The 26,202-nt window shown below is 40.4% G+C and overlaps 1 long non-coding RNA gene across 1 annotated transcript; it reads right to left on the bottom strand.

Moving 5' to 3' along the window:
• Positions 1–517: 517 nt before the first annotated feature.
• LOC126607066 (uncharacterized) lies at positions 518–24,772 on the bottom strand. Its single transcript, XR_007617485.1, has 3 exons — positions 24,739–24,772; positions 24,155–24,236; positions 518–764 (listed from the first exon to the last, which is right to left on the bottom strand). It is a non-coding gene; the product is annotated as an uncharacterized LOC126607066 (long non-coding RNA).
• Between the last annotated feature and the right edge of the window lie 1,430 nt (positions 24,773–26,202).

Genomic DNA, 26,202 nt, shown 5'->3' with positions numbered 1-26,202 from the left:
CACACCTATAAGGTTAGGATTTGGATACACAGCTTGACACATGTTTTTTGTGGGGTCATTTTGTTATGTATTTCAACAATCTAACCAATCTTTATATGTTGCCTCAAAGAGTATGTCTAACAAAAATCAATCAATCCGAAGCAAAATATGACCATTTGATTAAATTTAGTGTTTCTTTGTAGAATCATATTCGTTTATTTTCTTCACTACTAATGAATGTCTTAATGGTTTTGGATTTGGTAAATTTTTTCCAAGAATGATCTACAAATAATGTACTAAAATATAAACATTTCAGATCGTTGAAATACATTATAAAATTAGTGCCAAAATGTCTATTAAAAGCGTGTCAATATATAAACTATAGATAGGAGTAGGTTACATCACCACCCTTTTTAATTAAAAACATACATTCCTATTTAATTCAGTGGGATATTGTACGGTACCAGTACCAAACCTGACACACCCTGACCGAGATCAAGGCATGCTGGCCGTCACGTGAGAGTGACGTAGCCATGTACACAGTGCGGAAGCGATAAAGATAAGAAATATACGAATAATTAAAAACCAAATTACTAGAGTGTACTACTAAACAGAAAGTGATAGGAGTTAGTTACAACAGTGAACACTCCTATTAGAGCATAAAGTCTAAGTGCAGTCCAGTAGGACAAGTACTAGTTATACAGTACCAGAAATGTCCTACTATTATTTAGATAAGTCAGAACTGCTGACGTCCTCAAGCCACCAACAGCAAGCTTACTTAAAACCTGGAGAGGCGCAAAACAGAAAACATGAGTGGGCAAAAACAAATATTTTACAAAATCATTTCATTTATCAATATACTAACCCCTCGCTGTAAAACATGTATAATTTTTCCCAGAATCAAAATATAAGCATATATATATGTTTATACCATACTTGACTAATCCCGAAACTACTGAGCACCGGTCAACGTTATACCGTCAAGGACCTAGAAGAGTTTCCCTACAATTAGGAGGCCAATCACAGCGCGACACATGTCGACATTAGAAGCCAATCATAGCGCGACACGTGTCAACATCATAAGCTAATCACAACACGACACGTGTCAATGTCAGAATGAAACTAGAAACTCTCTTCTATAAATAAAGATCATTCTCTCACAATATTTCCTAATGTAATTTATACTAAAGCATTCACTAGTACTCATTAAAGGAGAGCTTGAACCTATGTACTTGTGGAAACCCTTCACAATTAATGAGAACTCCTCTACTCCGTGGACGTAGCCAATCTGGGTGAACCACGTACATCTTGTGTTTGCTTCCCTATCCCTATCCCTTTACATACTTATCCACACTAATGACCGGAGCAATCTAGCGAAGGTTACAAACTTAACACTTTCTGTTGTACCAAGGTCCTCACTGATTTTGTGCATCAACATTTGGCGCCGTTTGTGGGAACGACACTTATTCCCACTCTCTTCAGCTTTGTCAAGCTGGTTTCCACCATTCGTACACTCTCTTTTAACCAGGCATCCCTCTCTAACATGGGGAGCGAAGGAAGCCACAACACACAGAATGACACCCCTCTTACACCTAGTGCGAAGCAACGAAAGAAGAAAGGAAAGAGGGTTGCTCGTCAAGCTAAAGTTGATGAGCTAGAAGCTCAAAACAACAAGATAGCAATGAAGAATGAGGTCCTCCAGGAGCAGTATGAGAAGCACTTTAAAACACTCCACGAAACTATGCGTACTCAAATACGCGAGCTTGTTGCCTCTATGGACATCAACCATTATCTGGGTGCCCCCCAACACGGAGGGTCACCTTCCTTCGACATGGGTATCCCTGATGAGGAGCGAGCTAATCATCAAAACATTGATCAACATGAGACTTCTCTCAACCCAGCTGCTTCGACCCGAAGCAGGAGAAGTGGAGGAAGACACCTCCTTGCAGAAGGGTTAGAAGGATCGAAAACCATTTATCGTGACTGCCGAGACTTCCTAAAGCAAAGTCAAGAGAATCCCCTTCACATATGCTCGAAGATCAATAACCCAAGGGTTTCTGAAAGACTAGGTCCCCTCTCACGACCCAGGCCAGCTGCCAATCTAGGGAAGGAACGACATGTCCTAGAGGAACATGAAGGTACAGGGGACTATGAGGTATTCCGACAGACTCGCCCTAGAAGTTAGTACGGGGAATCCAGGAAAAAATCACATGCTCTTGATCAAACCTTCATACTTCCAAGAGGAGATGGAGATTTACGAAAGAAAGCTCCAATGGTACATGACTCCACTCAGGACCCTCTTGTCCTACAACTTCTTAAGGAAGTAAACAAGTTGAAGGCTGAACGACAAAATGAGATACCTGATTGGAACCAACCTAGGCAAAATGAGATACCTAATTGGAACCAACCTAGGCCTGACCCTCTTACAAGAAGGATCCTCGACACCCCCTCCAAGAAAAGACAAAGCAGAAGCTTTGCTTGTAACTCTATACTGGAAAGGAGGACCTAATTGAACACCTTAACCTTTTTGAGTCTACCATGGCATACCGGATGCACACCGACGAAGAGCAATGTCTTCTCTTCCCCTCTACCCTCTCTGGTGGAGCTCTAAACTGGTATTGCCGTCTTCCTCAGAAAACGGTATACTTATTTGAGGAATTGAGGAAACTGTTTGTTTCTCAACACATTTTCCAGACCGATCGCTTACACTCTGCGGATGACTTGTACACTATTCGCCAGAAGCTAGACGAGTCATTACGTATGTATGCTGGCCGCTTCAGCCATGAGTATTCCCGTTGTACTGAGGCAGACGACAAGATTGCCCTCAAAGCCTTCATGGCAGGCTTACGTGACTGTTTCTTCAAGTACATGGCCAATTCCAACACTTGGAAGACTTACTTTAAGGTAATGGCACAGGCTTACAACCATGCCTCCACCGAGGCAATGACATATCAAGGGAAACCACCCCTTATCAGCAAGTAGGGAGTGAAAGCCAGATCCAACCAAATGAGAAGACCTCGACCTTCCAAACAGCAGTGGTGCCTCCCCCTGCCTTACTTAATACTTTGCCAAGTCAACAGACATATCAATCTCAGGGCAAAAGGAAAGATTTCCATCATCACCAGTCTCATTTTAGTAAAAGGAGTAAGGGATACTACCGCGATAACTAAGGGTATCGCCATGATAATCCCCGACCCCAAGGCAGTCAACATAGTGGGTCAAGCACGTGTCAGGACAACCTCTACCCCGAAGTATGAGGCATACACACCTTTGAACGCCACATGCCTGGCCATTTACGCCAGCATAGCACACTTGATACTGAAGCCAAAGCCGAGGCACCCGGATTACAAGCCCACGAAGAACACGGGGACGTTTTGCTGCTACCACGAGCATAATGACCATGACGGTGAGAAATGTATCACTCTTTGTGATCATATTGAAGCTTTGGCACGTGAAGGAAAAATTGATCAATTCCTCATTCACCCTCCAAGGGGTAACCGTAACCAACGCCAGGTAAATGTGATATATTCCATAAGTGGTAGCACACCCATATCTAAATATTCCAATAGGGCCATGAAAAATAGTGAACGAGCTTTAAGGTCTAGACACCAAGTGTTTCACGTGGAATACATCAGGGGAGGTAAGCATCAAAAGCCTAACTGGGATCTAATATGTTTCTACCCTGAGGAAGAAAGAGGTATCATCTACCCTCACAACAACCCACTGATCATGGAAGCTCACATAGCCAACTTTGAAGTACGACAAATCCAACGGGGGTTTCGGTCAATATCATGTTTGCTGAAGCTTTCAGGGCACTTAATGTAGCTGAACACTTTCTCGACCGCTCGATTTCCCCTCTGATAAGCTTCTCCGATGATATCATGCAACCTTTGGGGAGCATACACTTACCTTTCACCATTGGTACATGCCCTTACACAGCTACCATTACCACTAACTTCCTGATGGTTCATTGCCCAACGGCATACAATGTCATCTTCGGACGCACATGCATTAATGATCTCAAGGCCATGGTATCCACACATATGTTGTTGATGAAATTTCCAACCCCCTATGGCAATGGTTACATTAGAGGAGATCAACTTAGTGCACGATCATGTTACAACACTTCGGTCAAGCAATGACACCTGTCTATGCCCAAGGAAACCCTTTCTATACATGACCAAGTTATAAAGACCAACCCAGACGAAGCCAACTTGGATCTTCACGGTAGCAACAGTCAACTTGACGATCCTAGAGATGACTTTTTCAACCAGCAAGCACAACCCGCTGAAGAGTTGGAGAATGTCTCTATCTCAAAAAATCATCTAGATCGGATGGTGAAGATTGGTACCACCTTGTCACCACCCATTCGGTTAGCATTGATCTTTTTTTTGCAAGAGAACATTGAGGTCTTCGCCTGGTCATACAAGGACATGCCAGGCATCTCTCCCGATATAATCTGTCATCGCTTAAGTATTGACCCCAAGACCAAGCCAGTGAGACAGAAGCGAAGATCTTATGACGCTGAACGGTACGAGGCAATGAAGGCAGAAGTTGAAAAACTCAAAGGTATAGGCTTCGTCCGCGAAGTCAATTATCCAACGTGGGTAGCAAATGTTGTCCTTGTTAAAAAGAATCCGACCAAGGAAAGTCTCCTGCTCCAAAAGGTCTTATGGAGAATATGTGTCGATTACACCGACCTAAACAAATGATGCCCAAATGATAGCTTTCCTCTTCCTCTCATAGACAGACTCATAGACTCTACGGTAGGGTGTGAACTCCTGAGCTTCATGGATGCTTACTCAGGATACAACCAAATCCTCATGAACCCTCTGGACCAAGAACACACAGCCTTCACTACTGACAGGGGACTATATTGCTATAAAGTCATGCCCTTCGGCCTAAAGAATGCAGGAACGACTTATCAGAGACTGGTCAATTCAATGTTCGCCGAACAGATTAGGAAGAGCATGGAAGTTTACGTTGATGATATGCTAATCAAGAGCAAACATGCTGACCAACACATCACTTACGTTGATGATATGCTAATCAAGAGCAAACATGCTGACCAACACATCACCAACCTATATGAAACTTTCACCATTCTGAAGAGGTATCAAATGAGGTTGAACCTCAACAAATGTGCCTTCGGCGTAGGCTCTGGCAAATTCTTAGGCTTCATGATAAGCCAACAAGGCATTGAGGCTAATCCTGAGAAGATCAAAGCAATCCTCCACATGAAGGAACCGGTAACTTTAAAAGACATCCAGAACCTTACTGGCAAGGTGGCCGCCTTAACTAGGTTCATTTCTAAGGCCACAAACAGATGTACTCATTTCTTCAAAACACCTAAGGGAAGTAAGAAGTACATTACATGGACTGATGAATGTGCTGAGGCATTCAAGAACCTCAAAGACTACATGAGTAAAGCCTCTTTGCTCTCCAAACCTGAGGTTGGTGACACTCTCATTATCTATCTATCTGTATCGGCTTTAGCAGTAAGTTCCGTTTTCATTTGAAATGATGGTAATGTCGAACGACTTGTCTACTAAGCTAGTAAAGCCTTACAAGATGCGGAGACACGATACTCCAACATTGAGAAATTGGCTCTAGCATTGGTCATGTCTGCTCGAAATTTCGCCCTTACTTCCGAACACACTTCATCATCGTGCTTACCAATCATCCTCTTCGACAGATACTCCAAAGTCTTGACACTTCCGGGTGAATGATCAAATGAGCGATAACATTGGGTGAGTTTGACATCTCCTACCAACCAAAGCCAGCTGAGAAAGGCCAAGCAGTGGCAGACTTCATCGCTGACTTCATATATCTTGTTGACATTGTTTCTACGCCTAAAGAAGTAGTTTCATTACCCTCGGAAGCTTAGAAAATAGAACCAACAGCCTCAGCATGGAGTCTATATGTTGATGGCTCGTCCAACCAACAGGGTTATGGAGCAGGACTAGTCCTTACGACCCCTAACAAAGTGGCGATGGAGTATGCTCTTCCTTTCAAATTCAAGGCGTCGAACAATGAGGCCGAATATGAAGCCCTCCTAGCAGGCTTACGTTTGGGCAAACACCATGGGGTTAAACGAATTGATATCTTCTATGACTCCCAATTGGTGGTTAACCAGGTCACCAACAACTTTGACGCTAAGGATAGCTCTATGGCAGCATATCTGGCACAAACGCAATTGTTGCTCAAGCACTTCCACTACCAGATCATCCAAATTCCTCGAGCGGCAAACAGTCATGCAGATGCTTTGGCTCACCTCGCCTCAACGGTGGAAGGCAAGATTGGCAGAAAAATTTAGGTCAAATTGTTGGCAGTACCAAGCACCATGGCTGCGGAAGTGTGCAACTTACAACAAGGAGATAGTTGGATTACCCCGATTTATAGATTCCTTGCTCATGACACCCTTCCAAATGACAAAGTCCAAGCTAAGCAGATTCAATACAAGGCTACCCGTTACTTGATCATTAATGGCCAACTCTACAAGCGGGGTTTTAACCTACCATACCTAAGATGCCTTACACCCAAAGAGGCGGAAACTGTCCTTAGAGAAATACATGAAGGAGTCTGCAGAGATCATGTTGGATCTCGATCCCTAGCACATAAGGTTTTTCACCAAGGATATTACTGGCCAACACTCCACCAAGATGCCATCAGAATATCCTGCTCATGTGATAAGTGTCAACGCTACGCAATTATTCCTCACTTCCCTCCCAAGCCGCTCACTCCTATGATCAGCCCTTGGCCTTTCACCCAATGAGGACTTGATTTGATCGGCCCAATGCCTGTAGGGAAGGGCAAGGTTCGCTATGCAATCGTTGCAGTTGACTACTTCACAAAGTGGGCCGAAGTAGAATCCTTGGTAACCATTGCTGAACCAAAAATAGAAGACTTCATATGGAAGAACATCCTTTGCAAATTCGGCATTCCCAATACGATAGTCACTGACAACGGACGACAGTTCGACAACAATAAGTTTAGGATGTTCTGCTCTAAGTTCAACATCAACTTATGTTTTACCTCCCCAGCTCATCCCCAGTCTAATAGACAAGTTAAAGCCATCAACAAAATAATCAAGCGAACTTTGAAAACCAGCTTGGACAAGGCTAAAGGTTGTTGGCCAGAATTTGTACCCCAAGTTATTTGGTCATACCGCACTTCGTATCGGACATCAATAGGAGAAACCCCATTCTCATTTGTCTTTGGTACAGTGGCAGTTGTCCCAATTGAGCTTGAGCAAGCAATGTTCCGAGTCCAAAACTACGTGCAAAGGGAAAATGACAAACAACTTACCCTCAACTTAGATCTAGTCGAGGAACACAGAAACCAGGCTCACTTGAGGAATGTCGCCTACAAGTAGCGCATCTTCAACTACTATGACTCAAGGGTTAAACATCGTTCTTTCAAAGTGGGGGACTGGGTATTGAAGAAAAGATTACTCTGTGATAGAGTCCTGAGTAAAGGAACACTTAGTCCAAACTGGGACGGACCGTTTGAAGTTGTTGGCATCAGTCGCCCTGGCTCCTACAAGCTTAGAAGCTCTGATGGCAAGACCATTGGCCATCCATGGAACGCTGATCACTTGAAGTACTATTACAAGTAAACTCACATTGTACAAGTGTTAAGCTTCAGCCGTTCGGCATCCTATGTAACGAAAACTATTTGGCATGAATTCAACAAAGAGGTGATTTAGACAACTCGGTCATAATCCTCTTACATTCCTAGCAATGAAACACTCGGGTTCAAAGCTTCAACATGAATGCTTCCAACATGAAACAAAGTCTAAGTATATGTCAACAAGACTATACAAATAAACGAACAGCTTCACAGTATATTCGTTCAATCATACATTCCAACACATTCATACATAAGCCAACTGTGCTTTGAAAGAGTTCAACATACTTTGTGTCATTCGACACTTGCTACAATGTGCCTAGACACCTTGCCCTTATTCTCACCAACCAGGTGATGAAATGTGAAGAAGAAACTCATCTTCATGCCACCAACCAGGTGATGAAATGTACAACCCGTACTCTAATATCATTTGGCAACTTGCCACTCATGCCACCAACCAGGTGAAAAAGGAACTCATCTTCATGCCACTAACCAGGTGATGAAATGTACAACCCGTACTCTCCTTCATGCCACCACCTAGGCTATGAAATGTACAACCTGTACTTTACTATCATTTGGTAACTTGCCACTCATGCCACCAACCAGGTGAAGAAGGAACTCATCTTCATGCCACCAACCAGGTGATGAAATATACAACCCGTACTCTCCTTCATGCCACCAACCAGGTGATGAAATTACAACCCGTACTCTCCTTCATGCCACCAACCCAGTGATGAAATGTATAACTCGTACTCTAATATCATTTGGCAACTTGCCACTCATACCACCAACCAGGTGAAGAAGGAACTCATCTTCATGCCACCAACCAGGTGATGAAATGTACAACCCGTACTTTCCTTCATGCCACCAACTAGGTGATGAAATGTACAACCCGTACTCTAATATCATTTGGCAACTTGCCACTCATGCCACCAACCAGGTGAAGAAGGAACTCATCTTCATGCCACCAACCAGGTGATGAAATGTACAACCCGTACTCTCCTTCGTGCCACCAACCAGGTGATGAAATGTACAACCCGTACTCTAATATCATTTGGCAACTTGTCATTGATAAGCTCATATTTATATATATTTTACATCAAATTCACTTGTCTTTTCTTAGTTAGTTCCTTATATTTTTTAGCTATTTACTTTGTTTTTGTGTTTTGTGTGATTTGTCAAGCAAATAAAAGAAAAGTAGCACAAGTGGGATATTAAGTAATAAATTCGTCAAAACTGCCTGTGCATATTAGCTGACTTTGGAAGCATGTTACGAACAGCTCTGAATGAATGAGAGAATGAGCCAACAAGCATCTCATGGAGTTTCATGTGGTATGCTCGGGAATGAAACCAGCAAATGTGGATGAGGAGCAAGTTAAGTTGAGGGCATTCCCATTTACATTAGAAGCTAAGGCAAAAGAGTGGCTTTACAATTTACCTCCGGGATCAATGAACACATGGAACCAGGTGAAGCAAGCATTCTTGGAGTAATATTTTTCGGCCACAAAAGCTGCAAGCATAAGGAAAGACATATGTGCAATCTGACAACAACATGGAGAGCCCTTTGGAGATTACTATGAGCGGTTCACGCATTTGGTTGCATCTTGTCCTAACCATTAGATTTCAGAGCATTTACTAATATAGTACTTTTATGAGGGATTGTGTGGTACTGATCGTGTAATGCTTGATGCAGCAAGTGGAGGAGCATTCATGGATAAGACGCCTATTAATGCTAAGGCATTGCTAAAGAACATTGTTGGCAACACACGACAATTTGGAGGGAGAGATAAGCTACCTCTTAAGAAAGTTAACGAGGTAAGTGCTAATTCTAGTATTGAATTACAATTAGCTAACTTGACTAATCTTGTGCAACATGTTATGGTAGCTCCAAAACAGGTGTGCGGTGTATGTTTAATAAAGGGACATGCCAAAGACATGTGCCCTTCATTGATGTATCAAGGTGGTCTTGAGCAAGCTAATGCGTTAGGAGGGTTTCAGGGGCAACAAAGGCAAAAGTATGATCCATACTCCAACAACTATAACGCGGGGTGGCGTGATCATCCACACTTAAAGTGGAACAATCAAGACAACGGACAACAATGTGCTAATAACTATAACCGTCCATCTGGCTTCTTTCAAACAATACCGCAAGCACCATTTCAGCCTCAACAACAGCAAGCTCCAAGTAAGTCTCTTGAGGATTTAATTGCTTTTTTAGCTAACTCTACTCAAACTCATCAATAGAAAACAGATAAAGCAATTGAAAACCTTGAGCGCCAAATGAGTCAGTTAGCATGTTTGATAGGGCAACAACACTAACCAGGAAGGTTGCCTAGCCAAACCGTGGTGAATCCAAATGCGGAGCAGATGAATGTTGTGACTTTAAGAAGTGGAAAAGAAGTTTTTGAGCAGTCGATGATGCAAAAGAGGACTACAAAAGATACAAATGAGCAAGGGTAGCTACAAACCAAAAATCTTGAGCAAAATGAAGCTTCAACAGAAACTGAAAAGTCTCATAAAGCTACATAATTGAACAAAAAAGATTCTGATAAGGTAAGTAAAGAAGTTCAAAGTTCATTTAACTCATGTGTCCCTGTTCCTTTCCCTCGTAGGCTTATGAAGTCTAAGAAAGAGCAAACTGATAAGGAAATCATGGATACTTTCCGAAAAGTCCAAGTGAACTTACCTCTTTTAGATGCCATAAAACAAGTGCCCAATTATGCAAAGTTCCTTAAAGAGCTTTGTACGAACAAAAGGAGATTCAGTGATCAAGAAACTGTGGCATTAAGCAAGGAAATATCACTTGTTTTACAGAGAAAGCTGCCACCGAAGTTGAAGGATGCTGGTAGCTTTACCATTCCATGTGTAATTGGAGGGAAAGAGTTTGGGAGAGCATTGTGTGATTTGGGAGCATCCATCAATCTGATGCCATATTCAGTGTATGAATCATTGAACCTTGGAGAGTTGAAGGAAACAAAAGTAGTAATCCAGTTGGCAGATCGTTCAAATAGATATCCCAAAGGCCTATTGGAGGATGTACTTGTGCAAGTGAATGAGCTCATTTTTCCCGCTGATTTTTTTGTTCTTGAGATGGAACATGACCCTATGCCTACCGCGTTTCCTCTTATTTTGGGAAGACCATTCCTTAGAACGGCGCGTACGAAGATTGGTGTCTACGATGGTACATTAACCATGGAAATCGATGGAGAAAACGTCAAGTTCAGAATCTTCAATGCTATGAGGTACCCTAGTGATTTTGAATCTTGTCTTTATATTGATGCGTTTGACTATTTTGTGCAGGATTGTTTTAATGATGGTGTGGGACAAGATAATTTAGAAAAGGTGTTAGTGCAAAGCCTTACACATGGAAAACTTAATTATTTTGAGCACATTGAAGAAGAATTAATCCAAACAGTGGCAGACCTTAAGTCTCTTTCACCAATTCATGGTAAGTCTTATTCCTATTTAATTTCTCTTCCTAGTTCTAACGAGAAAACTCTTCCTTCTGTAATTCAGGCACCCAGTCTAGAATTTAAACCATTCCCGGATCGTTTCAAGTATCACCTCCCATTCAAGGATCAATTCCATGATATGGGCCCTATCCAAGTTTAAAAGGAAGTTTCGTACGGCTGGAAGATGTTAAAGCATGCGCTTCTTGGGAGGCAACCCATATATTCAAATAAGGAAGATTTTTGAATTGCTCCACGATTGGTTTTGCGTTCCTAAAAACCTTCCCTTTTCTGTAGTTTTATTTTGCCATGATTGTCATTTTTATTTGTTGCTTGTTTAATTGTTTTTGGTGTGGGTTTATTTTTGAAACATTTACAGATATGCAAGGTATTTTTACATTCAATTTCATTAAAAAAAAAGGAACATTAAGCAGAAAAATACAAGAGGGAGCCTTCATAAAGGCTGCTTAGGAGAAGCCTCAGTAGTCGGCGGAGCCCCAGAATGAGGAGGCATTGGAGGTTGATCATTTGAAGCTTCATCACGCGGTACGGCCCCAGAAGACGAAGGCAACTGTTTTTGGAACAAACCCGCAAACGTCTGATGATCAAGTAAAATCTGACCATCAGATTCCTGCATCTGGTCAATCTTCCTCTTCATGTTTATAGCATAGTTATGTACGAGCTTGTGCAACTGTTTATTCTCATGCTTAAGCCCTATAATCTCATGTTTGAGACTCATCACTTCAGCCGCCAATGATTCAACTTGACGGGTTCGAGCAAATAGGCGTTAAACCATATTAGACACAGAACCTGCACATTGCACACTGAGAGCCAGAGAATCCTTAACAGCCAACTCATCAGACCGTTTGGAAAGTAGTCTGTTATCTTTGGGAATGACAAGGTTCATGGCCACCACCGCAGCTGTCATATCATTCTTCATCATCGAATCCCCAACGGTAAGGGGACCAGTAAGGGATATGAAGGATGGGCGCCATATGTTGTCTGAAGAAGGCGGGACTGCCTCTTCACCAAGGTTCAAGTCAAAACGACGGTCGGATGGGCCAGACATTTTCAAAAGTGTTGAAGAAAGAAGAGGTCGGACAAATCAAGATCTTAGAAGTGCAAGAAAGAAGTTTCTACAGGCGAAAATTCCAGTGTGCTTTGAAACGTACTGTGTGCCTCTATAAAAATCAGCACTCGACGGGATTTCAGAAATCGAAGAGACGAGCTCAAAAATCGAAGAGGCCAATTCAAAGATCGAAGAGGCAAGCTCAGAAATCGAAGAGGCCAATTCAAAAATTAAAGAGGCGCTAGCTTTCTCAAAAGCTGGGCTTCATAAAAAACCATGGGCCAATCTTCTTTTCCATACTTGTCCGCACTTATCACATGCAACCTCTGCAGTCGACGGAGCTCAGAAATTGAAGAGGCAAGCTCAGAAATCGGAGAGGCATTTGCTTTTCTAGACGTGGCAACACTTGTCACATGCACACTCATCTTTGTGAAAATCACAGGCAGTTTGTCGAATTGCCAATTCCAGATATCGAATAGGCACTTGCTTTTCCAAACGTGTCAGCGCCTGTCACATGAACACTCAGCCTTGCGAAAATTACGAGCTATTTGTCGAAGATTTCTTGTGAAGTAGAAAGCACGTGAAGTTTACTGTTAAATCATCCAATGGTTGCCGACAAGAGTGAAAGAATAATACTGGTTATTAATTCCTATAAATGTCAACCTTCACCCTCCATTGCAAGGCAGACATACATAACCTTTCTTCACTACGAGAATGTCTTCCCAACGAAGCCTCTCGAGTCACTCAGTGTTCCTTATTCCTTGGGGTACCTCTGCAAACAACTCGTCCAAAACAAAAGTATTTCATATCATGAAGGTTGAAAGCAAGAGTATCTCATATCATGCTTTCTCCATGTCCTTCTCCTTGTCGTTGTTTTCATCTGCGGGACAAGGAGAAAGAGAGCAATCAGCCAGCACTTAGTATCAATCTTCCGATCTGAAACCAACTGCCTGGAACCCCTTCCTGATTGCTTACCTAGCAAATGCTCTTGAGTACTCATCTTTCAACATCTTATGCTTCCTGAAAAGCTACCACATTTGCCTGAGGAACAGATAAGGGAAGTGAAAATGATACATCGAAGCATGTGGAGACAATGTGCTAATTCATCCTCAGCTAGGGACAAGGAGAAAGAAAGCAAATGGTGGGCACTTGGAAAGATTGAAAAAAGAAACAGATCATCACCTCTACTTCGTGCCTGCCTGCCTGCCGTGCAGAAGAAACAAGCAGAGAAGAATGCAGACTGCACAATCAAATCAACCCAGCAGAAGGAGTCTGATTTGAAACCATGGAACTCTCATATTCCTCGCTCAGAATTCCAAACCAGTTCGAGATCAAAGCTGTGGAAAGTCAACAAGATTATCTATCTCCATAACCAGATTTGCGTTCCTAAAACTCTACTCTATCTGGTTTTTACTTTGCCATACTTGTCATGTTTATTCGTTGTTTGTTTGTTTGATTGTTTTTTTGTGAGTTTATGCTTGAAACATTGAGGACAATGTTTGATTTAAGTGTGGGGGGTAACCAAGTTGTTTTGCATGAAATTCGTGGGAGTTTATCACTCATTACTTCTAGTGTTGTTCCTTGTTGTTTTTAAGTGTTTTTAAGCTGTTTTGGAGTGTTTTAGTGTGTTTGGACATAAAAATCCGAAAATCTCATAAAAGTTTGAAAAAAATTGTTGTGAAAAACCCAAAAAGAATTATTTTTGTGTGTTTGTTTGTGTGTTAGGGTACCTTCCAACACAATGATGAAGATTTGGTTTTTAATTACATGACTGTTAAAGAGAGTTATAAACATGGATGAAAATTTAATTTACTCTTTGATGTGCTTGGTTGTGGTTATAATTTATGAATTCACATGCAATCATAAAAGAAAAATCAGTTTTTGTAACATGCTTGAAAGAAGGAACTCAAATGAACGCTACAACCTTGTGAGACTTGAGCCTAAACGTTTATTTGGAGAGTTAATAATTTGTGCACCACTGTTTTCTAAAGTCGTTGCATGATCTCATTATTATTTGATTGGTTGCTACTTAGAAGGCGTTTCATCATTTAGTTCTAAATGCTAGAACTCATGCCTATTTCATTCAAAGCATGCTATTGATTTGCATAACACATATTCAAGATGAAGTTGTGTAGTGACCACCAAAGCGAAATTGCCGTGCCCCTATTTCATTATGTATTTAAATTTAACCCCGTTGAGCCTTGTTAAGTCTATGTTCTTTGTTAACCCACACTATCCTTACCTAGCCTAGTTTTAGGACCATCCATACCCTTGTTCTTGAAGCATAGTAAAGCATGACTTAAAATGAACTCCTTTTTATCAATGTATCACAGAAAGCAAGTGTGAGGGAAGTGATTCTTGTGTGTGTGTGTGTGCCAAAGTCCTTAATAAGGCACGGGTAGAAAAGAAAAAAAAAGAAAAAAAAGAATTGAAAAAAGTATGAAAAAGAGCTCTAAAGTGTTGTTTGTTAAAGAAAGGGTCCAAAACATTGAATTCGGCCCTAAGTGTTGCATGAATCTTCCCTTTGTATTTAAAAGTTGATTCTGCATTCTAAAGTGAATTCCAAGTGTCTATTTCATTGCTTTGCTTGCTATCACTTTAAGAATGTTTGTTATCCCTATCCTTTCTTTGTTAGCCATTACCCCCAAGCCCTATTACAACCCTTGACTTCAATCTCGAGTGTTGTGTGTTTCAATTTGTGGAGTTCAAAATTGGTATGAGCATATGGTGTCACTGGTTCTCGCATCTAAGTAGTAGCATCCCATTCATGAGATCATATCTAAACATGCTTATTAACTCCAGAAATTGCTTTCTTTGTTATAACATATGTGAGTACTAGTCTTTCATGTTTACATCAATCTTCTCACATATAACTAGTGTAGGGTGTGTAGTCAAAAAATGTGTGTGAAAATAGAGAGTATCTAGTAAGGAATTGAAGGAATTCTCTAAGGCATGTTACTACATTCAAAATGTTGTTTTAATTGATTAAATGTGAGCTAGTGAATGGTGACTATGATTAAGTATGCTCGAGGGTAAGGATTGCTTAAATCTATGTAAGTGGTGATCTTTGGCATGTCATGTTTCATTGAAAATCCCTGAGGCAAATGTTGGAAGGTCTAGGTTATGTTTTGTTTGTTTCGTTTGTTTTGTTTTGCTCGAGGACTAGCAAAAACTAAGTGTGGGGGTATTTGATAAGATCATATTTATATATATTTTACATCAAATTCACTTGTCTTTTCTTAGTTAGTTCCTTATATTTTTGAGCTATTTACTTTGTTTTTGTGTTTTTTGTGATTTGTCAAGCAAAGAAAAGAAAAGTAGCACAAGTGGGATATTAAGTAATAAATTCGTCAAAACTGCCTGTGCAGATTAGCTGACTTTGGAAGCATGTTGCGAACAGCTCAGAATGAATGGGAGAATGAGCCTTATATGCTTGGAAAGCTACGGATGTCTATTTTCTGGAGAAATTCACAGATTATTAATATCATTTTTCTAGAAGAAGTTATGGGCATTGTAACACTGAAAGGTTTAGAAAATGGCTAAGCAGATTTGGCTTATAAAATGAGAAAGTAAAAGCACATGTTTTGTGTTTTGCTTTGTCATCAACACTCAGCAGCAAATGGGGTTATGATTGCACTCATTTGCCTTTGGAGCAAGTGGAAATGCACAGCTAGAAAAGAGGATTAAGTGGAAATAGTTGGCAGCCAACGATGCAATAAAAAACAAAGGAAAAAGTGGAACTTTTCCTTTGTCAGCAAATTCCAACAGCAATCATGGACACAAATGGATGGAGAATATGGAATTAGCTGGTCTTCCACATGGTTTTTGTGGCTTTGGCAAAGAAAAAGAATCAAATAAAACAGCAACATAAAACATATGGCAGAGAGGAGGAAAGAAGAAGAAACACACAGCAAAAGAAAGAAAAAACATACAGAAGAGAGCAAGAGGCACGGCAGAGAGCAAGGAAGGAAAGAAGAAGAGGCTTCACTCTATTTTTCTTGGTTTTATATTCTCAAACCCATGTTTTACTTTTGGTTTAATTTGAGAATTATGTGTAACTAAATTTTAAGCAGTTAGGGGCTGTTTTGAAGCTCCGAATATGATTGCAAAACTGTTATGACATTTCGTTGAATTGCTTTTATGAATGGATGAAAATTGGTTTACTACTTATGTCAGTGATGAATTCTTTATATGTTTTCTATGGATACATACTTAGTAAACATATCTAGGATTCAAATGCTATGAATATATGTATGTCTGCCCTTGTTGAATGAGGACCTACATATGTTCTAGAGTAGTACTTGTTAATTGCAATTAACGTATGAACTAATTTCTAGGATAAGTAAGACAGCGCCAATACTTACCATGTCTTGTGATGACTCAAACTCTTTTCGTTCTTAATGATTTCTACTTGTTAAATCTATGAACATGCCATTCTAGATTGCATGCTAAGGACTACGTTAAGTTGAAAACGTCATTCTCTTAACATACTACGTAAGAAAGAGTAATAGGTTGTGTTATAACATTGAGCCAACTTGAGCATCTTCATCTGGAAGTAAAAGGAATTTGAATGAAACATAACATGTTTGCATGATTATTTAGTGGTGGATAACAATTCCCCTAACTCGTTTTTCTTAAACTTGTGATCTGCTCAAAATCTGTTTCTATACTATTTTTGTACGATTTAATTTAAATAGCAAATCAACTCCAAAAATCCCACAAATTTGTGAGAGTGTCGTACTATGTGTCTAGTGTTTGCATATAAAATTTCATAGACTTTAGATCAGTGTAAGTCAGTCTAATAATTATTTTTTGGTGGCTGGTCAGTAGGGACAGCAACCAGTTTTTGTGACATTTTAAGTAGTTAGATAAAACAATCTTCTGCGGGAAATACCCTTATTTTCATATGCTACAATTGACAAATTTTAGTGTTAATAAGGAAAATTAATAGGATATTTGTGTGCTACTTTGTGGTGTGCTTTTATGCCTACCAGTCACTCATGCCACCAACCAGGTGATGAAATGTACAACCCGTACTCTAATATCATTTGACAACTTGTCATTCATGCCACAAACCAGGAGAAGAAGGAACTCATCCTCGTGCCACCAACCATGTGATGAAATGTGATGAAAGGTGATGAAGGAACTCATCTTCGTACCACCAACCAAGTGATGAAAGCAACTCACCATTCATTCCACCTACCAGAAGATGAGTGGTACAACTTGTACATATGAACTCCTAGCATTCACAAATAATAAAAAACCATCAAGCTTGACAACTCAACTAGGGGAGCACTTATGCCCAACAAGAGTTATAGTCACCAACAAAGTCTTATTGAACCAACAACAACTTTAGTGCATGGCATACGAAGATCAAGCTATTCAGGCCTCTTGCATCTGCTTCAAACATTTCCCCTCTGTAACAATGCAAACATTACAACTCGTAGAAAGCTTCACACACTCTTGATCAAGACAGTGTGAAGCAAAACCAATTTATAATGCCAACAAAAGCTTCATCAAAGGAGTTCAACCACAATTCTCAAAAGCTTCACACACTCTTGATCAAGACAGTGTGAAGCAAAACCAATTTATGGTGCCAACAAGAGCTTCATCAATAGAGGGCAACCACAATTCTCAAAAGCTTCACACACTCTTGATCAAGACAGTGTGAAACAAAACCAATTTATGGTGCCAACAAGAGCTTCATCAAAGGAGTTCAATCACAATTCTCAAAAGCTTCACACACTCTTAATCAAGACAGTGTGAAACAAAACCAATTTATGGTGCCAACAAGAGATTCATCAATGGAGGGCAACCACAATTTTCAAAAGCTTCACACACTCTTGATCAAGACAGTGTGAAGAAAAACCAATTTATGGTGCCAACAAGAGCTTCATCAAATGAGTTCAACCACAATTCTCAAAAGCTTCACACACTCTTGATCAAGACAGTGTGAAGCAAAATCAATTTATGGTGCCAACAAGAGCTTCATCAATGGAGGGCAACCACAGTTCTCAAAAGCTTCACACACTCTTGATCAAGACAGTGTGAAGCAAAACCAATTTATGTTGCCAACAAAAGCTTCATCAAAGGAGTTCAACCACAATTCTCAAAAGCTTCACACACTCTTGATCAAGACAGTGTGAAGCAAAACCAATTTATATTGCCAACAAAAGCTTCATCAATAGAGGACAACTACAATTCTCAAACCTTCAAAGCAAATTCAATTTATATGGTTCATCCAAACCTTTGCTACTACAAAGTGTGGCTTGCATCACAATCTCTTGCTCAACAATATGGAAGCAAAATTTGTACATGTTGTCCCTCCCACATTTTCAAATTTTTAGTATCCCAAAAAAAAAAGGGAAAATTCAACAAAGCTTCATCAATGGAGGACAACTACAAAATCTCAAAAGCTTCACACTATCTTGATCAAGATAGTGTGAAGCAAAATCAATTCATGGTACCCAACAAAAGCTTCACCTATAAAAGCTTCACCAACAAATGCTTCAACTCCAAAGCTTCACCTACAAAAGCTTCAACACAAAAGCTTCACCAACAAAAGCTTCATCAATGGAGGACAACTACAAATTTTCAAAAGCTTCACACTATCTTGATCAAGATAGTGTAAAGCAAAATCAATTCATGGTACCCAACAAAAGCTTCAACTCCAAAGCTTCAACTCCAAAGTTTCACCTACAAAAGCTTCACCCACAAAAGCTTCACCCACAAAAGCTTCACCAACAAAAGCTTCATCAATGGAGGACAACTACAAATTCTCAAAAGCTTCACACTATCTTGATCAAGATAGTGTGAAGCAAAATCAATTCATGGTACCCAACAAAAGCTTCAACTCCAAAGCTTCACCTACAAAAGCTTCAACACAAAAGCTTCACCCACAAAACCTTCAACACAAAAACTTCACCCACAAAACTTTCACCTACAAAAGCTTCACCCACAAAAGCTTCACCTACAAAAGCTTCACCCACAAAAGCTTGACCCACAAAAGCTTCACCCACAAAAGCTTCACCCACAAAAGCTTCACCCACAAAAGTTTCATCTACAAAAGCTTCACACTATCTTGATCAAGATAGTGTGAAGCAAAATCAATTCATGGTGCCCAACAAAGCTTCACCTACAAAGCTTCAACACCTAAGCTTCACCTACAAAGCTTTAAAATATATATATATATATATATATATATATATATATATATATATATATATATATTTCAGAAATTCAAAATTTCGAAAATTCAAAATTTCGAAATTTCAAAAAAATAAATAAATTTCGAAAAAAAAAATTGCCTAGGCCTCCTCTTTTTGGGCCTAACAAATTTCATAACAAATATATATGAAGAAAGAGTTTTGGGCTACCACTTAGAAAGGAAATGCCTAATTCGTCAACTTTCTCGACCAGAGACTTGGGAGACTCCTACCATATGCTACTGTACCTTGATACTCGGAAATCTCACGACCACTCAGTGACTTGGATTTTTCAAGTCTCCAAACAAGAAGTTTTCCTTACTTGGGAAATTAAGGGAGCACTACCTCAACCTACATGCTTCACTCACAAAGCTTCAACATACAAGCTTCAACAAAAGGAAAAATTCAAAAAACTTAGTGAAGAAAGCCTTGGTGTATTTAACACAATACGTTGAAATGAAGCAAAACTTGTTTATTGATATCTCCGATAAGTTACAAATATGTACATATACATGAATCAAAATAAACAAACAAAATGGAACCTTCACAAAGGTTGCTCAGGGGAAGTCTCAGCAGTCAGCAAAGCCCCAGAAAGAGGAGGCACCAGAGGGTGATTATTCGGAGCCTCAGTACTAGGCAGAACCCCAGAATGAGGAGGCACCGAAGGTTGATCATTTATAGCTTCATTACGCGATATAGCCCCAAAAGACGAAGGCAATAAATGCATTTGGAACAAACCCACAAACCTCTGATGATCAAGTAAAATCTGACCATCAGATTCCTACAGCTGGTCGAGCTTCCTCTTCATTTTTGTAGCATAGTCATGTGCGAGCCTGTGCAACTGTTTATTCTCATGCTTGAGCCCTTTGATATCCTGTTTGAGACTTATCACTTCAGTCTCCTGTTTGAGACTTATCACTTCAACCGCTAATGATTCAACTTGGCGGGTTCGAACAAATAGGCGTTGGGCCATATTAGACACAGAACTTGCACACTGAACACTGAGAGCCAGAGAATCCTTAACAGCAAACTCATCAGACCGTTTGGAAAGTATTCTATTATCTTTGGGAGTGAGAAGGTTCCTGGCCATCACCGCAGCGGTCATATCATTCTTCATCATAGAGTCCCCAACAGTAAGAGGACCAGTAAGGGATAAGAAGGATGTGCGCCATATGTTGTCTTGAAAAGGCATGGATGCCTCTTCACCAAAGTTCAAGTCAAAACGACGGTCGGATAGGCCAAACATTCTCAGAAATGATGAAGGGGAAATGAGGTGCAATAAATATCTGAAGTAAGGGGAAAATTCCTACAAGCAATAACTCTCTGAATGTACTCCTTGCACACAATTGGTGCCCTTATAAAAGAAAGGGCAACAAGGTCGTTAGTTCAAAAATCGAAGAGGCACCACTCTCCGGATTTCAAAAATGTACCACTTTCCTCACGCAACATCAGCTACTCGGGTACCACAGATAACTTTGCCAAAGATCTCTGACAAAGTTTAGACACATAAATTTTGAAGGACCAGCTACCCTACTATTACCCACAAGGGTAAAGGAACAGCATCACTGCTTGATAACTAGAAAGTCCCAATGTGTGTCAACCTCCGTGCTCCGTGGTGAAGCAGACTGGCAAAAATGCCCAACCTTTACTCACATTCGAGAAAACACTCCCAACAAGATTGCTTGCTCAAAAATCAAAGAGGAACCACTCTCCAAATCTCGAGAGCCAGACTCCCAACATGATTACTTTCTCAAAAATCGAGGAGACACTGTTATCCGAATCTCAAGAGTCAGACTCCCAACAGGATTGCTTTCTCAAAAATCGAAGAGGCACCGTTCTCTGAATCTCAAGAGCCAGATCCCCGACATGATTTGTTCAAAAACCGAAAAGGCACCGCTCTCCGAACTTCGAAAACCAGATTTCCTTGGATAAAGCTTGTCTGCAATCTTCACATGCAACATTAACTTTCCAGATACCACATACCACTTTTTCAAAGCACTCTAACAAAGTTAAAACATGTGAAGCTTGCAGCTCCCACTACATTGTTATGACCAATAAGGGTAAAGGAATAGCATTATTACTTGCTCAAAAATCGAAGAGGCATCGCCCTCCGAATCTCGAGAGCCAGACTCCCAACAGGATTACTTTCTCAAAAATCGAAGAGGCACCGTTCTCCAAATCTCGAGAGCCAGATCTCCGACAGGATTGCTTGTTCGAAAACCAAAGAGGCATCGCTCTCCGAACTTCAAGAGCCAGATTTCCTTGGATAAAGCTTGTCTGTAATCTTCACACGCAACATCAGCTTTCCAGATACCACATACGACTTTTTCAAATTGCTCTGACAAAGTTAAAACACATGAAGCTTCCAGCTCCTACTACATTGCTACGACCAAGAAGGGTAAATGAATAGCATTACTACTTGTTGTTAGGAAGACTCCTATATATGTCGACTTCCATCCTCCACGGACAGGCAGACCTACAAAAATGCTCAACCCTTCCTCATATCTGAGAGGGCACTCCTAACGAAGCCTATCGAAATACTCAGCTTTCTTCCCCCCCCCCCAATAATACCTATACAAACCAGCCACACCAGAGCAAGAATATCTCATATCATCAGGGTCAAAAGTAAGAGTATCCCATATCATGCTTTTTCCCTATCTTTTCCTTTGCCCTTATTCTTACCTGCAAGACAAGGAGAAAGAGAGCAATCAGACAGCACTTGGAATCAAGCTTCCAGTAAGGAACTGATTGCCTAGAACCCCTTGCCTGATTACTTACCTGGGATTGCTCTCGAGTACTCATCTTCAACATCTTATGCTTCTAGAAAAATACCACATCTGCCTGAGGAACAAATAGGGCAAGTGAGAAGGATACAAGGAAGCATGTGGAGACAAGCGCAACTGAACATATGCCGATTCATCTATTACTTCGTCAATAGCAAAAGCATCCCATATCATCAAGGCCGAACGCACTCTCGATTTGATGGACTTGTTTTGACCCTCAAATTCTTGAGTCGGCCTTATACTCTGGAGGAAACCAGAAAACCCTCCAGCCTAGTTCAAGAATAAGCCTGTGGAAAGTTACTTCTTCAAAAGCAAAAGTATCTTATATCATCTCTTCTCCATTTGCTTCTCCTTATCCTTGTTGCTGTTTACGACACAAGGAGAAGAAGAACAATCAACCGGAAGCCGAAGTCAAACCTCCGATCCAGGTTGCTTGCTTGGAAGTTTGATTGCTTACCTTGTTTGTTACCTCTTTCGATAAATCTCCTAGCTCGGTGACTTGGGGGACTCCTACTATAGGGTTTTTATTGAACTAGACCAAGCCCGAAACTACAAGTAAACTTCAAGTGAAATTGATACATTACCTTGTGCATCTTCATCGGTTAAAGATACCACCATTGGATGGAGGAAAAGTACTTCTAAAGAAGATGCCACATCTACGTATGAGACAGATAAGGCAAGTGAAAATGACACCACACTTCGGTACTTATAAGTTTCGTGATTACTCAATGGCTTGGATCTTGCAAGTCCCCAACTGAGGAGCTTCCCCCACTCGGGAACTTAATGGAGCACTGTTTGTACCATACTTGACCAATCCCGAAACTACTGAGCACCGATCAATGTTATACCGTCAAGGACCTAGAAGAGTTTCCCTACAACCAGGAGGCCAATCACAGCGCGACACGTGTCGACATCAGAAGCCAATCATAGTGCGACACGTGTCAACATCAGAAACCAATCACAACACGACACGTGTCAATATCTGAATGAAACTATAAACTCTCTTCTATAAATAGAAATCATTCTCTCACAATATTTCCTAATGTCATTTGTACTAAATCATTCACTAGTACTCATTAAAGGAAAGCTTGAACCTATGTACTTGTGTAAACCCTTCACAATTAATGAGAACTCCTCTACTCCGTGGACGTAGCCAATCTGGGTGAACCACGTACATCTTGTGTTTGCTTCCCTGTCCCTATCCTTTTACATACTTATCCACACTAGTGACCGGAGCAATCTAGCGAAGGTCACAAACTTAACACTTTCTGCTGTACCAAAGTCCTCACTGATTTTGTGTATCAACAACATATATATGAAATCATATCAATTCAATTCATGCTTCACATAATCATATTCAAACATATATGCCATGCCAATATATAACAAAGTAAGCAATTCGGGTAAAAAATAAATAAATTCATAGAAATATGATATGTTAGACGAAACCCCTATGATAGTCTATACAGCTGAATTCATAGCTCAAAATCAATCTAGCCGGAGTCACTACAATGACCTATACGGCAATATACTGCACATAAGTCGGAACCCCTATAAGGTCTGTACGACAAGATTGGGTGTAATATAATTATGCTCAATTTTACTCTCTCATAATAGCCGGGCGATAATTCGCTAGTCACCTACGAGTCGGAACCATAAATAAGGTTTGTACGACAAGACTGTGCACTGAAGTTGGATCCAATATAGTGCGGGAGGTGACGTAAATAAACAGGCCTATACTCCATATCTCTGGCTAAATCATAATCACCCTAGATGTAGTTTTATGAGCTCAACATCATTCAATCACATATCACATCATCGATGATTCACATAGCTAAACATAACTTACCTGAACTTACATGTGCCTCCACAACACCATATGATCAAGTATATAAATATATACTGAATATAAAAGCATGAAATGCATATTCAGAATATAAAACATTTGGCATATTATTTCAAAGCATATTTTCCTTAAAATGCATTTATGGGAAATATATCAAGTATGTAAATATATACTGAAAACAAAAGCCCACTCACTGGTATGTCGACGGGTCGTAACCCCCGAGTCGCCCGTGGATACGCTCGTCCTCGGGATAAGTCTCACCTATATGCAAATTAACTATAAAAATGTTATTTTAAAGCACATAGACAAAACTAGCTAATAACTCCTCATACAATGCTCAATTTTGGTATTTGAATATACCATAGTGACCTACACAACCTCAGGATCATCCCCAAATTTTCAGATAAATTTTTGGACCTCTCACGTGCTGCCATGCGCCGGCAAGGGCACGGCCCTACGCGCCCTCACGTACGGCCACGTGACACGCATACTGACGGCGTTAAGAATATTCTAGAGAATATTTCGTTAAACCTAACGGAATCTATCCAATCTAACTGACGACGTTGGAATATTTCATCAAAGTTCACAGAATATTCCATCATCCCTACCATTGAATTTCCGGCGACCGTCGTCGGCGCTGGATACTGGGTAAATCTTTGAAACACTTATTCTCTTTCGTTTCTTCACCATTTTTCATGAAATTTGAACCATTGGGAAGCTAACAACATGAAGAATCACGTTATACTAGTTTTAATCATTGAAATACACTAGATTTTACCTGAGGAAGCTTGATAATCCGGTCAACTTTAAAAAACTTCGATATCGGCCCTCCGACGTCCAAACTCTTCCAACGATCTACCCCGAGCTTCCTTAGGACCTCCTAAAGCTTCCTACAAACTTGAAATCCCTTAAAAATTGAAGAATAAAAGTTGCATGAACAGTGCATGGAATCGGGCTTTGTCGTTATCAAAGGTAACCTTACCTATATTTGGTACCTTTGAACTCGCGAGGACCATAAAAACACAATGGTACCATTTTCTTCCTCGATCTGTGAGGTTTGAGAGGTTCTTGGTCTTTGTCAGTACAAGAAGAAGGAGAGAGAGAGAGAGAGAGATATATATATATATATATGAGAGGGTACGGGAGAGAGAAGAGAGAGAGTGAGTGTGTGTGGCCTAGGATTGGTCAACCACTAAAAACACTATAACTTAATCCTAATTGGTTCCAAACAATTAGGATTTACAAATATTGACCCAAAACCACACTTAAACCACATTACACAACTAACGTCCAAGGGTGTTTTCGTCAATCCACGCCATCGATAATTATATATTTGGGACGGACTGTGACAATCTCCCCACCTTATAAAATTTCATCCTCGAAATTATACATAATACATACATCCATTAATAATCATAAAACAATCGTGGATACATCTCTCTCATCTGATCCTCTGTCTCCCAAGTAGCTTCTTCCACTGAATGATTTCTCCATAACACTTTTACCAGACGAACTGTCTTGTTCCTCAGTTCTTTATCCTTCCAATCTAATAGAGTCACTGGTTCCCCATCATAAGTCAAGTCCGAATTGATTTCCAAAGGTTAAGGAGGAATCACATGTGAAGGATCTGAAACATAATGTTGAAGCATCGAAACATGAAATACATCATGCACCTTGGACAACTCTAGAGGCAACTCAAGCCTGTAAGCAACCTCACCGACTCGCTCGGTGATCATATATGGTCCAATGAACCTAGGGCTTAACTTTCCTTTCTTTCCAAATTGTACAACACCTTTCCAAGGTGATAGCTTCAGAAATACCCAATCACCTACATCATACTTCCAATCAGTGGCATGTTTGTCTACTAAGCTCTTTTTTTCGATATTGGGCAGCTTTCAGGTTAGACTTAATTACCTGGACATTTTGAGTGGTCACATCCACAATCTCAGGGCCCACTAAAACTCTTTCGCAAACCTCTGACCAACATAGAGGCGTAAGACAAGATTTCCCATAAAGTGCCTCAAATGGTGCCATACCAATACTCGAATGATAACTGTTGTTGTAGGCGAACTCCATCAAATCCAAACAATCATGCCAACTATCTCCAAACTGCAGCACAGAAGATCTCAACATATCTTCTAATGTCTGAATGGTCCTCTCAGATTGTCCATTTGTCTGAGGATGATATGTCATACTATAAAGCAATCTCGTACCAAGAGCTTCCTGGAATGTTATCCAGAAC

The sequence above is a fragment of the Malus sylvestris genome, chromosome 16, assembly GCF_916048215.2.
Source record: "Malus sylvestris chromosome 16, drMalSylv7.2, whole genome shotgun sequence".
Classification (NCBI taxonomy): Eukaryota; Viridiplantae; Streptophyta; class Magnoliopsida; order Rosales; family Rosaceae; genus Malus; species Malus sylvestris.
The sequence above is the reverse complement of the archived record's forward strand: the minus strand, read 5'-3'. Positions and strand labels throughout refer to the sequence as shown.